Below are 9502 nucleotides of genomic sequence, written 5' to 3' on the forward strand. Positions count from 1 at the left end.
TCAGAAAAGATGCTTGGAATGATTTCTATTTTTTTGAATTTACCAAGGCTAGCTTTTTGGCCCAGGATGTGATCTATCCTGGAGAAGGTTCCATGTGCGCTTGAGAAAAAGGTGAAATTCATTGTTTTGGGATGAAATCTCCTATAGATATCAATTAGGTCTAACCGGTCTATTGTATCATTTAAAGTTTGTGTTTCCTATGTGTATGTATGCTCAGTCAATAAGTCATGTCTGACTCTTTTGTGACCCCATGAACTGTAGCTGGCCAGGATCTTCTGATGATGGGAGTTCCCAGACAACAATACTGGTGTGGATTGCCATTTCCTCTTCCAGGGGATCTTCCCAGCCCAGGAATTGAACCTACATCTCCTGTGTCTCCTGCACTAGCAAGTGGATTCTTTACTACTGAGCTACCTGGGAAGCACTTTGATGGTACAGTTTTCTTTTAATTTATACTTTGATGATTGTTATTAGGGAGGACGTTGCCACACCAGGGTTGAAAACCACTACAATACAACATAAGAAAACTGGAGAATGTGAAACTGATTGCTATTTATAAATTATTCCCAAAACATATCACTGTGCAGAAGAAAATAATTTATCTTCTTAGTTCAGTTCAGTAGTTCAGTTGTGTCCGACTATCTGTGACCCCATGAACTGCAGCATGCCAGGCCTCCCTGTTCATCACCAACTCTTGGAGTTTACGCAAACTCATGTCCACTGAGTCGGTCAGAACAGATCAGTCGCTTAGTCGTGTCCAACTCTTTGCATACCCATGAATCGCAGTACGCCAGGCCTCCCTGTCCATCACCAACTCCTGGACTCACTCAGACTCACGTCCATCGAGTCAGTGATGCCATCCAGCCATCTCATCCTCTGCCGTCCCCTTCTCCTCCTGCCCCCAATCCCTCCCAGCATCAGAGGCTTTTCCAATGAGTCAACTCTTCGCATGAGGTGGCCAAAGCACTGGAGTTTCAGCTTTAGCATCATTCCTCCCAAAGAAATACCAGGGCTGATCTCCTTCAGAATGGACTGGTTGGATCTCCTTGCAGTCCAAGGGATTCGCAAGAGTCTTCTCCAACACCACAGTTCAAAAGCATCAATTCTTTGGCGCTCAGCCTTCTTCACAGTCCAACTCTCACATCCATTCATGACCACAGGAAAAACCATAGCCTTGACTATATGAACCTTTGTTGGTAAAGTAATGTCTCTGCTTTTCAATATGCTATCTAGGTTGGTCATAACTTTCCTTCCAAAGAGTAAGCATCTTTTAATTTCATGGCTGCAGTCACCATCTGTAGTGATTTTGGAGCCCAGAAAAATAAAGTCTGACACTGTTTCCACTGTTTCCCCATCTATTTCCCATGAAGTGGTGGGACCGGATGCCATGATCTTCGTTTTCTGAATATTGAGCTTTAAGCCAACTTTTTCACTCTCCTCTTTCACTTTCATCAAGAGGCTTTTTAGTTCCTCTTCACTTTCTGCCATAAGGGTGGTGTCATCTGCATATCTGAGGTTATTGATATTTCTCCCGGCAATCTGGATTCCAGCTTGTGTTTCTTCTAGTCCAGCGTTTCTCATGATGTACTCTGCATATAAGCTAAATAAACAGAGTGACAATATACAGCCTTGACATACTCCTTTTCCTATTTGGAACCAGTCTCTTGTTCCATGTCCAGTTCTAACTGTTGCTTCCTGACCTGCATACAAATTTCTCAAGAGGCAGGTCAGGTAGTCTGGTATTCCCATCTCTTTCAGAATTTTCCACAGTTTATTGTGATCCACACCATCAAAGGCTTTGGCATAGGCAATAAAGCAGAAATAGATGATTTTCTGGAACTCTCTTGCTTTTTCCATGATCCAGTGGATGTTGGCAATTTGAACTCTGGTTCCTCTGCCTTTTCTAAAACCAGCTTGAACATCAGGAAGTTCACGGTTCGCATATTGCTGAAGCCTGGCTTGGAGAATTTTGAGCATTACTTTACTAGCATGTGAGACGAGTGCAATTTTGAGGTAGTCTGAGCATTCTCTGGCATTGCCTTTCTTTGGGATTGGAATGAAAACTGACCTTTTCCAGTCCTGTGGCCACTGCTGAGTTTTCCAAATTTGCTGGCATATTGAGTGCAGCACTTTCACAGCATCATCTTTCAGGATTTGGAATAGCTCATCTGGAATTCTATCACCTCCACAAGCTTTGTTTATAGTGATGCTTTCTAAGGCCCACTTGACTTCACATACCAGGATGTCTGGCTGTAGGTCAGTGATCACACCATCGTGATTATCTGGGTCGTGAAGATCTATTTTGTACAGTTCTTCTGTGTATTCTTGCCATCTCTTCTTAATATCTTCTGCTTCTGTTAGGTCCATACCATTTCTGTCCTTTATTGAGCCCATCTTTGCATGAAATGTTCCTTTGGTATCTCTGATTTTCTTGAAGAGATCCCTAGTCTTTCCCATTATGGAATGAGGTTCGTGACATTGTACAGGAAACAGGGATCAAGACCATCCCCATGGAAAAGAAATGCAAAAAAGCAAAATGGCTGTCTGGGGAGGCCTTACAAATAGCTGTGAAAAGAAGAGAAGTGAAAAGGAAAGGAGAAAAGGAAAGATATAAACATCTGAATGCAGAGTTCCAAAGAACTGAGTTGGTAATGCCATTCAAATATCTCATCCTCTGTCGTCCCCTTCTCCTGTCTTAAATCTTTCCCAGAATCAGGTTCTTTTCAAATGAATCAGGTATTCACATCAGGTGGCCAAAGTATTGCAGTTTCAGCTTCAACATCAGTCCTTCCAATGAACACCCAGGACTGATCTCCTTTAGGATTGACTGGTTGGATGTCCTTGCTGTTCAAGGGACTCTCAAGAGTCTTGTCCAACACCACAGTTCAAAAGCATCAATTCTTCAGTGCTCAGCTTTCTTTATAGTCCAACTCTCACATCCATACATGACTACTGGAAAAACCATAGACTTGATTAGATGGACCTTTGTTGACAAAGTAATGTCTCTGCTTTTTAATATGCTGTCTAGTTTGGTCATAACTTTCCTTCCAAAGAGCAAGCGTCTTTTAATTTCATGGCTACAATCACCATCTTCAGTGATTTTGGAGCCCCCCAAAATAAAGTAAGCCATTGTTTCCCAAATAAATGTCATGTATATGTCTCATTTTATTATGTGAAATGTGATATTAGAAGAACTTTTCATTTGGTTTGCTCTTTAAGACCTGGTGCAACTCTTCTATAAAAAATAATACAAGATATGTTCACAGTGACATTAAACATTTCTTACACAGACTTGCATTCAGTTCAGTTCAGTTGCTCAGTCATGTCCGACTCTTTGCGACTCTATGAATTGCAGTACACCAGGCCTCCCTTTCCATCACCAACTTCCAGAGTTCACCCAAACTCATGTCCATCGAGTTGGTGATGCCATCCAGCCATCTCATCCTCTGTTGTCCCCTTCTCCTCCTGCCCCCAATCCCTCCCAGCATCAGAGTCTTTTCCAATGAGTCAACCCTTCACATGAAGTGGCCAAAGTATTGTAGTTTCAGCCTCAGCATCCTTCCAATGAACACCCAGGGCTGATCTCCTTCAGGATGGACTGGTTGGATCTCCTGACAGTCCAAGGGACTCTCAAGAGTCTTCTCCAACACCACAGTTCAAAGGCATTAATTCTTCAGTGCTCAGCCTTCCTCACAGTCCAACTCTCACAACCATATATGACCACTGAAAAAACCATAGCCTTGACCTTTGCTGGCAATATCTCTGCTTTTCAATATACATCTAGGTTGGTCATATCTTTTCTTCCAAGGAGTAAGTGTCTTTTAATATCATGGCTGCAATCACCATCTTCAGTGTTTTTGGAGCACAAAAAAAATAAAGTCTGACACTGTTTCCACTGTTTCCCCATCTATTTCCCATGAAGTGATGGGACTGGATGCCATGATCTTCGTTTTCTGAATGTTGAGCTTTAAGCCAACTTTTTCACTCTCCTCTTTCACTTTCATCAAGAGGCTTTTTAGTTTCTCTTCACTTTTTGCCAAAAGGGTTGTGTCATCTGCATATCTGAGGTTATTGGTATTTCTCCCGGCAATCTTGATTCCAGCTTGTGCTTCTTCCAGCCCAGGGTTTCTCATGATGTACTCTGCATATAAGTTAAATAAGCAGGGTGTCAATATACAGCTTTGACATACTCCTTTTCCTATTTGGAATCAGTCTGTTGTTCCATGCTCAATTCTAATATAGTATTAATAGTTACTTCCTCATAAAATTGCACATTAAAGAAAACAGCTACTTATTTTAATTACATAAGTAATTTACAGGCCTGGTGAGTCTGTGAGCTTCCAAATTTATAGACACCATTTCTAGAAAATGATCAGCCACCTAGGTGTGCACAGTCTGAAATCAACTAAATTTTGAGGCAGTTTACTAAGATTCTTTTATCCAGCAGATCTACAGTGAGCTGCTAAGGTTATTGAGACAGTCTGATTAAGGCAATATTACAGCATTTTTTAAAGCTATATTGAGAGCAATTTAATGCAGTTTAGCAGGCACTTCTCTATTTTGTAGTGACCTAGGAACATAAAAATGTATCATCCAAAAAAAATGCAGCAAATTAGATACAAAATGTAAAAGATTAGATTCACAATGTGTTGACCTGGTAAGTTCAATTCCTTTTGCCAAGTTACTTTTTGATCTTAACTGGTTTTCTGAAATTTGTAAGATAGAATCTAGTGTCGGTGATAATTTTCCTGCATATACTTAGCATGCTACTTGAGAAACAACTCTCTTATTTTGAGTTGTGCATATGTCCTTCTAATGGAGTAAGCTATTTTGTAGGATAATATTATTTGGCAATGGATATTGAATGAGAAAACATATTTGAATATCCATCTAGCAATATGAAGGCATTTACAAATATATATATATATATATATATATATATATATATACACACACACACACATATACTGTTCAGTTCAGTTCATTTCAGTCTCTCAGTTGTGTCTGACTCTTTGTGACCCCATGAATCGCAGCACGCCAGGCCTCCCTGTCCATCACCAACTCCAGGAGTTCACTCAGACTCACGTCCATCAAGTCAGTGATGCCATCCAGCCATCTCATCCTCTGTCATCCCCTTCTCCTCCTGCCCCCAATCCCTCCCAGCATAGAGTCTTTTCCAATGAGTCAACTCTTCTCATGAGGTAGCCAAATTACTGGAGTTTCAGCTTTAGCATCATTCCTTCCAAAGAAATCCCAGGACTGATCTCCTTCAGAATGGACTGGTTGGATCTCCATGCAGTCCAAGGGACTCTCAAGAGTCTCCTCCAACACCAGAGTTCCAAATCATCAATTCTTCAGCATATACTGTTATGCATACATAATTCATTGAAGTTTACTTCTTGCAAGCCAAGTTCTATTTTATATATGAGACATATTTAATTTTTTTACAAATCTATAGGTTTGATAATATTTTTACAAAAAAAGAATCTGAGATTTAGATAAATTAACTGAATTTCTCAGAATTATATGCCTTATAAGTGTGAAGATTAGAATTAAAGTTTAATTTTAACGATTTCAGCATGAGAGCTTTTTAATATGGCATTCTTCTCTTCCAGACTCTGTTAAATTGATTCCATATTTTAAATTTTATGATCTACTAACCACAAATGAAGACTAGCAGTTCTTCACTTAATTATGTATTTGTAGGAATCATAAAGCATTAAGATTGACAGAGGCACATTTGTTAGACAGCTCTCCCTCATACTCATGCTTCTGATTTAAAGCAACAGTGTTATCTGATGGCTTCTAATATAACACTGTTGCTAGAGTTATATGATGTTAATCCTATTTTAATGAAAATTTGAACCACAGTCTCCCTAACTTCATCACACACTTTCAGATTGTATTTCCTTCCTTTGATAAATTTCTGAGTTAAGTTTCATTATTAAAATCTAAACAATTAAAGTGGGAGATATCATCTTTTGCTACATTGAAATCTATCCACTGTCACATGGTAAGGAAAGGGAAAGAATATTTCAAAGCCTGTGTGTGTGTGTGTGTGTGCGCACATATATATGAATTGTGTATATGAGTATGTGTATATATATATATGATTTATATCACTGTCTTTCAGCCTAGCATTCCAAGAATGTATATTAGGCAATGCAAACATCTTTTTCATTACATATTTTGTTTTATAATATTACCTAACACTAGTCAGTATTTTAACAGGAACCCAAAGAACAATATGTTAAATTATGGCTAACTCATTCACTCATTTTAGATTCTGTACTCAGGTTTTCTTCATCCTGCTTTTTTGTCCTTCAAGCAGATGATGGCTTGTGCTGGACTGATACAAACTGTGAGAAGGAAGAAACAGAGTACACAAAAATCAGAAGTTTTGAAACAAGTCTTTTCCAATGAGTCAGCTCTTCGCATCAGGTGGCCAACAGCTACAGGGGTTTTCCTGGTGGCTCAGTTAATAAAGAGTAGGCTTGCGATGCAGCAGACCCGGATTTGATCCCTGGGTTGGGAAGATCCAGCCCCTGGAGATGGAAATGGCAACCCACTCCAATATTCTTGCCTCGAGAATCCCATGGACAGAGGAGCCTGGCGGGCTACAGTCCATGGGGTCGCGGGAGTCGGATACGACTGAGTGACAGCTACAGGATGGGGGTAAGACCTACGTCAAGGTGATGTACAAGACGGTGCCCGCCTGCCAGTGAATACGCAGCCTCCAGGCCCTCGCCGCCAAGCTGCCAGGAAGTTGCAGGCGCCTCTGGTTTCGTGGCGCCCGGGTGGTCGGGCAGCGCCACCTGGCGGTTGGCCCTTGGGGCCCACAGGCTTCTCTGGTTTTCTCAACTGCAGCAAAGTGTCGGAACTGAAGGAGCGGCTGAAGGTGCTGGAGGCCAAGCTGGCAGGGCTGACTGTCACAGAGCGGGCAGGGCCCCGACCCCAGCTGACCCCCTGAGGACCCTGCCCCGCCTTGGGGCTCCCCAGTTGCCCAGGGCAGCTCCGGGGATGGAGGCCTTCGAGGGCTGCTGGGAGCCAGAGAAAACCAGAGGCCTCCTCTGTTCCCTTGAGATGATGGAGTTGGTGCTCAGGGGCTTCCTGGGCCCACTGGCCCCATGGGAGACCCCGGCAGTGGGGGCCCAATGGGGATGAGAGGTCCACCAGGTCTGCAGGGCCCCCCAAGGAGCTCTGGTCAGGCCAGAGCTGTGGGTACCCCGGAGAGAGGGGACCTCCAGTGCCCCCAGGCCCTCTTGGGCCCCCTGGCCTCCCTCCCCCAGCACCCAGGCCCTGTTGGACCAACCTACACCCGGATCTCCCAGCTTGAGGACCTGTTTCTGTCCAACACTTTCACTGAGACCAGCAGCCATTGGCCTCCTGGACCGGCTGGGTCCCCAGGCCCCCCCGGGATTCATGGGTCCTCCTGGACTTTCTGGCCTCATGGGCATTCCTGGGAGTCCTGGACATAGGGGACCCCCAGGCCCCACTGTACCTAAAGAAATCTCAGGCCACCCTGGAGAAAAGAGCCAAAGAGGACTGCAAGGGGAGCCTGGCCCCCAAGGCTCCATGGGAGCAGTGGGGAGAACCTGGCTGCAAAGGAGACTTTGGTGAGAAGAGCCCACTGGAACCAGAGGGGTCAGGGACAAGCCTTGCCACCCCCAGGGGCACCCCCAGCCTCCTGAAGGGCAAAAAGAGAGGACTCACCGCCAGCTACCGGATCCTGGCCCCACGAGCCGAGACAAGACAAACTGAAGGTGGTGGTGGCCCCATGGGGAGGGCCAGGCCAGGCTTCCCTTCCCAGCCTGGACTGGGCGGACTGCCTCTGGGGCCTGCTGGTCCATATTTATTAATATCCTCAGGGTCCCTTGCGCCACCTAGGCCTTTGGTTGGGGGTCTTGGTCCTGGTACCCGGTGTGCATCTGCCTTCCATGAGGTTCAGCAGGGACTGGGGCCTGAGAGGGAGGTGTGGCCCAGATGAGAGGGCTCAGGGCCCTGGGCCTCAGTTGCCCTCTCCGAAGTGGGGTGATACAGGTCTGAGGCAGGGACGGCAGGTTTGGAGCTTCTGTAGTCTCATCAACTGCCTGGCCCTCCACACTTCTGGGGATGACGAGGACGGCAAGTCTCGGCCTCTCTGCTCCCCACCCAAACCTGGGGAGCCCACCTGCAGCCCTCCTCTCCTTGTTTTCCGGTGCTGGGTTCCTGACCCTGAGGTCAGGCTACTTGATCTGACTGGGTGTTCAGGGCTCCTGTGTCAGTTCTGACCACTGAACCCTCAGTCTCTCCCGGGGGCCTGGAGGAGGGGACCATCTGCTCCCACAACCGCCTGTGACTGCCCCAGCAGGTAGATGTGTATCAGCCAATAAAGGACTCCGCCTGACTGCCAAAAAAATTAAAAAACAAACTAGAGACACCAGGTGGCATCTCTTCTTTAAGCCCAACTCTTGATACATGATAGTCTTTTCAAAGTTGTATGTCTTCTATCTCAATATTTGTGTTATTGGGAAAAACATTTAGCAATTTGCTAGTATGTTTTAATCACCTGATTTGGCAAGGAACCCATACTGAAACAGGATTTTCCTTTGTATATCATTTATTTATCACTTTGTTAGGGATAACATTGTTATTTTTTTTTTCTTTTGCCTAGATCAATAAGGCATAGCAAAGAATTCTGAACTCTTATTAAGTGCTATGTATCTATTTAAATGGAATTATGTGTTGTCGTACCATTGCTCATAAAAACAAAGCTAGAAGCATAAAATGCATTCCAAATAGAGATTCTGGGGTCAAGCTTGAATAGTGGAGATAGTTTGTATATTATCATCATTTTCTTTCTAAGGCTTTAGAAGAGTTTTATCATGCTAAGATTGAAGTAATTATGCTTCAGTTTATAGAATGCCAAATAAAATGAATCTCTATGTTAGAGATGAGATTGTTTAATTATAAAGTTATTCAGTGAGCAGCTGTAGTTTTTCTTTACAACCTCCCTTTCTAGATTGTTTTTAAAGCTGAATAATTCAGTTTAAAAGGCCAACAGCCTTATACTTTGCACTTCATGGTAGCTTCACTAAAATCACTGAGGATGGTGCCGGCAGTGATGAAATTAGAAGATGGTTGCTTCTTGGCAGGGAGGCTATGACAAAAACCGAGACAGCGCGTTACAGATCAAGGACATCATTTTGCCAGCAAAGGTCTGTACAGTCAAGGTATCATCTTTCCAGTAGTCATGGACGGATGTGAGAGCTGGACACAGTGGAGCGCTGAAGAATTGACGCTTTTGAACTGTAGTGCTGGAACAGACTCTCAAGAATCCCTTGGAAAGCAAGGCGATCAAACCAGTCAATCTTAAAGGATATCGACCCTGAATAATCTTTGGAAGGACTGATGCTGAAGGTGAAGCTACAGTACTTTGGCTGAGAGGGTGACAGAGGATGAGATGACTGGATGGCATCACCGATTCAATGGACCTGAACTTGTGCAAACTCTGGGAGATGGT

At 43.9% G+C, this 9502-nt stretch overlaps 1 pseudogene; it reads left to right on the forward strand.

The window, feature by feature from the left end:
* The window catches only part of LOC102394170, a 30839-nt pseudogene extending 21556 nt beyond the window's left edge, over nt 1–9283 (forward strand).
* The last annotated feature ends 219 nt before the right edge of the window (nt 9284–9502 follow it).

This window comes from Bubalus bubalis, chromosome 1 (genome assembly GCF_019923935.1).
Source record: "Bubalus bubalis isolate 160015118507 breed Murrah chromosome 1, NDDB_SH_1, whole genome shotgun sequence".
In the NCBI taxonomy this organism is placed as follows: domain Eukaryota; kingdom Metazoa; phylum Chordata; class Mammalia; order Artiodactyla; family Bovidae; genus Bubalus; species Bubalus bubalis.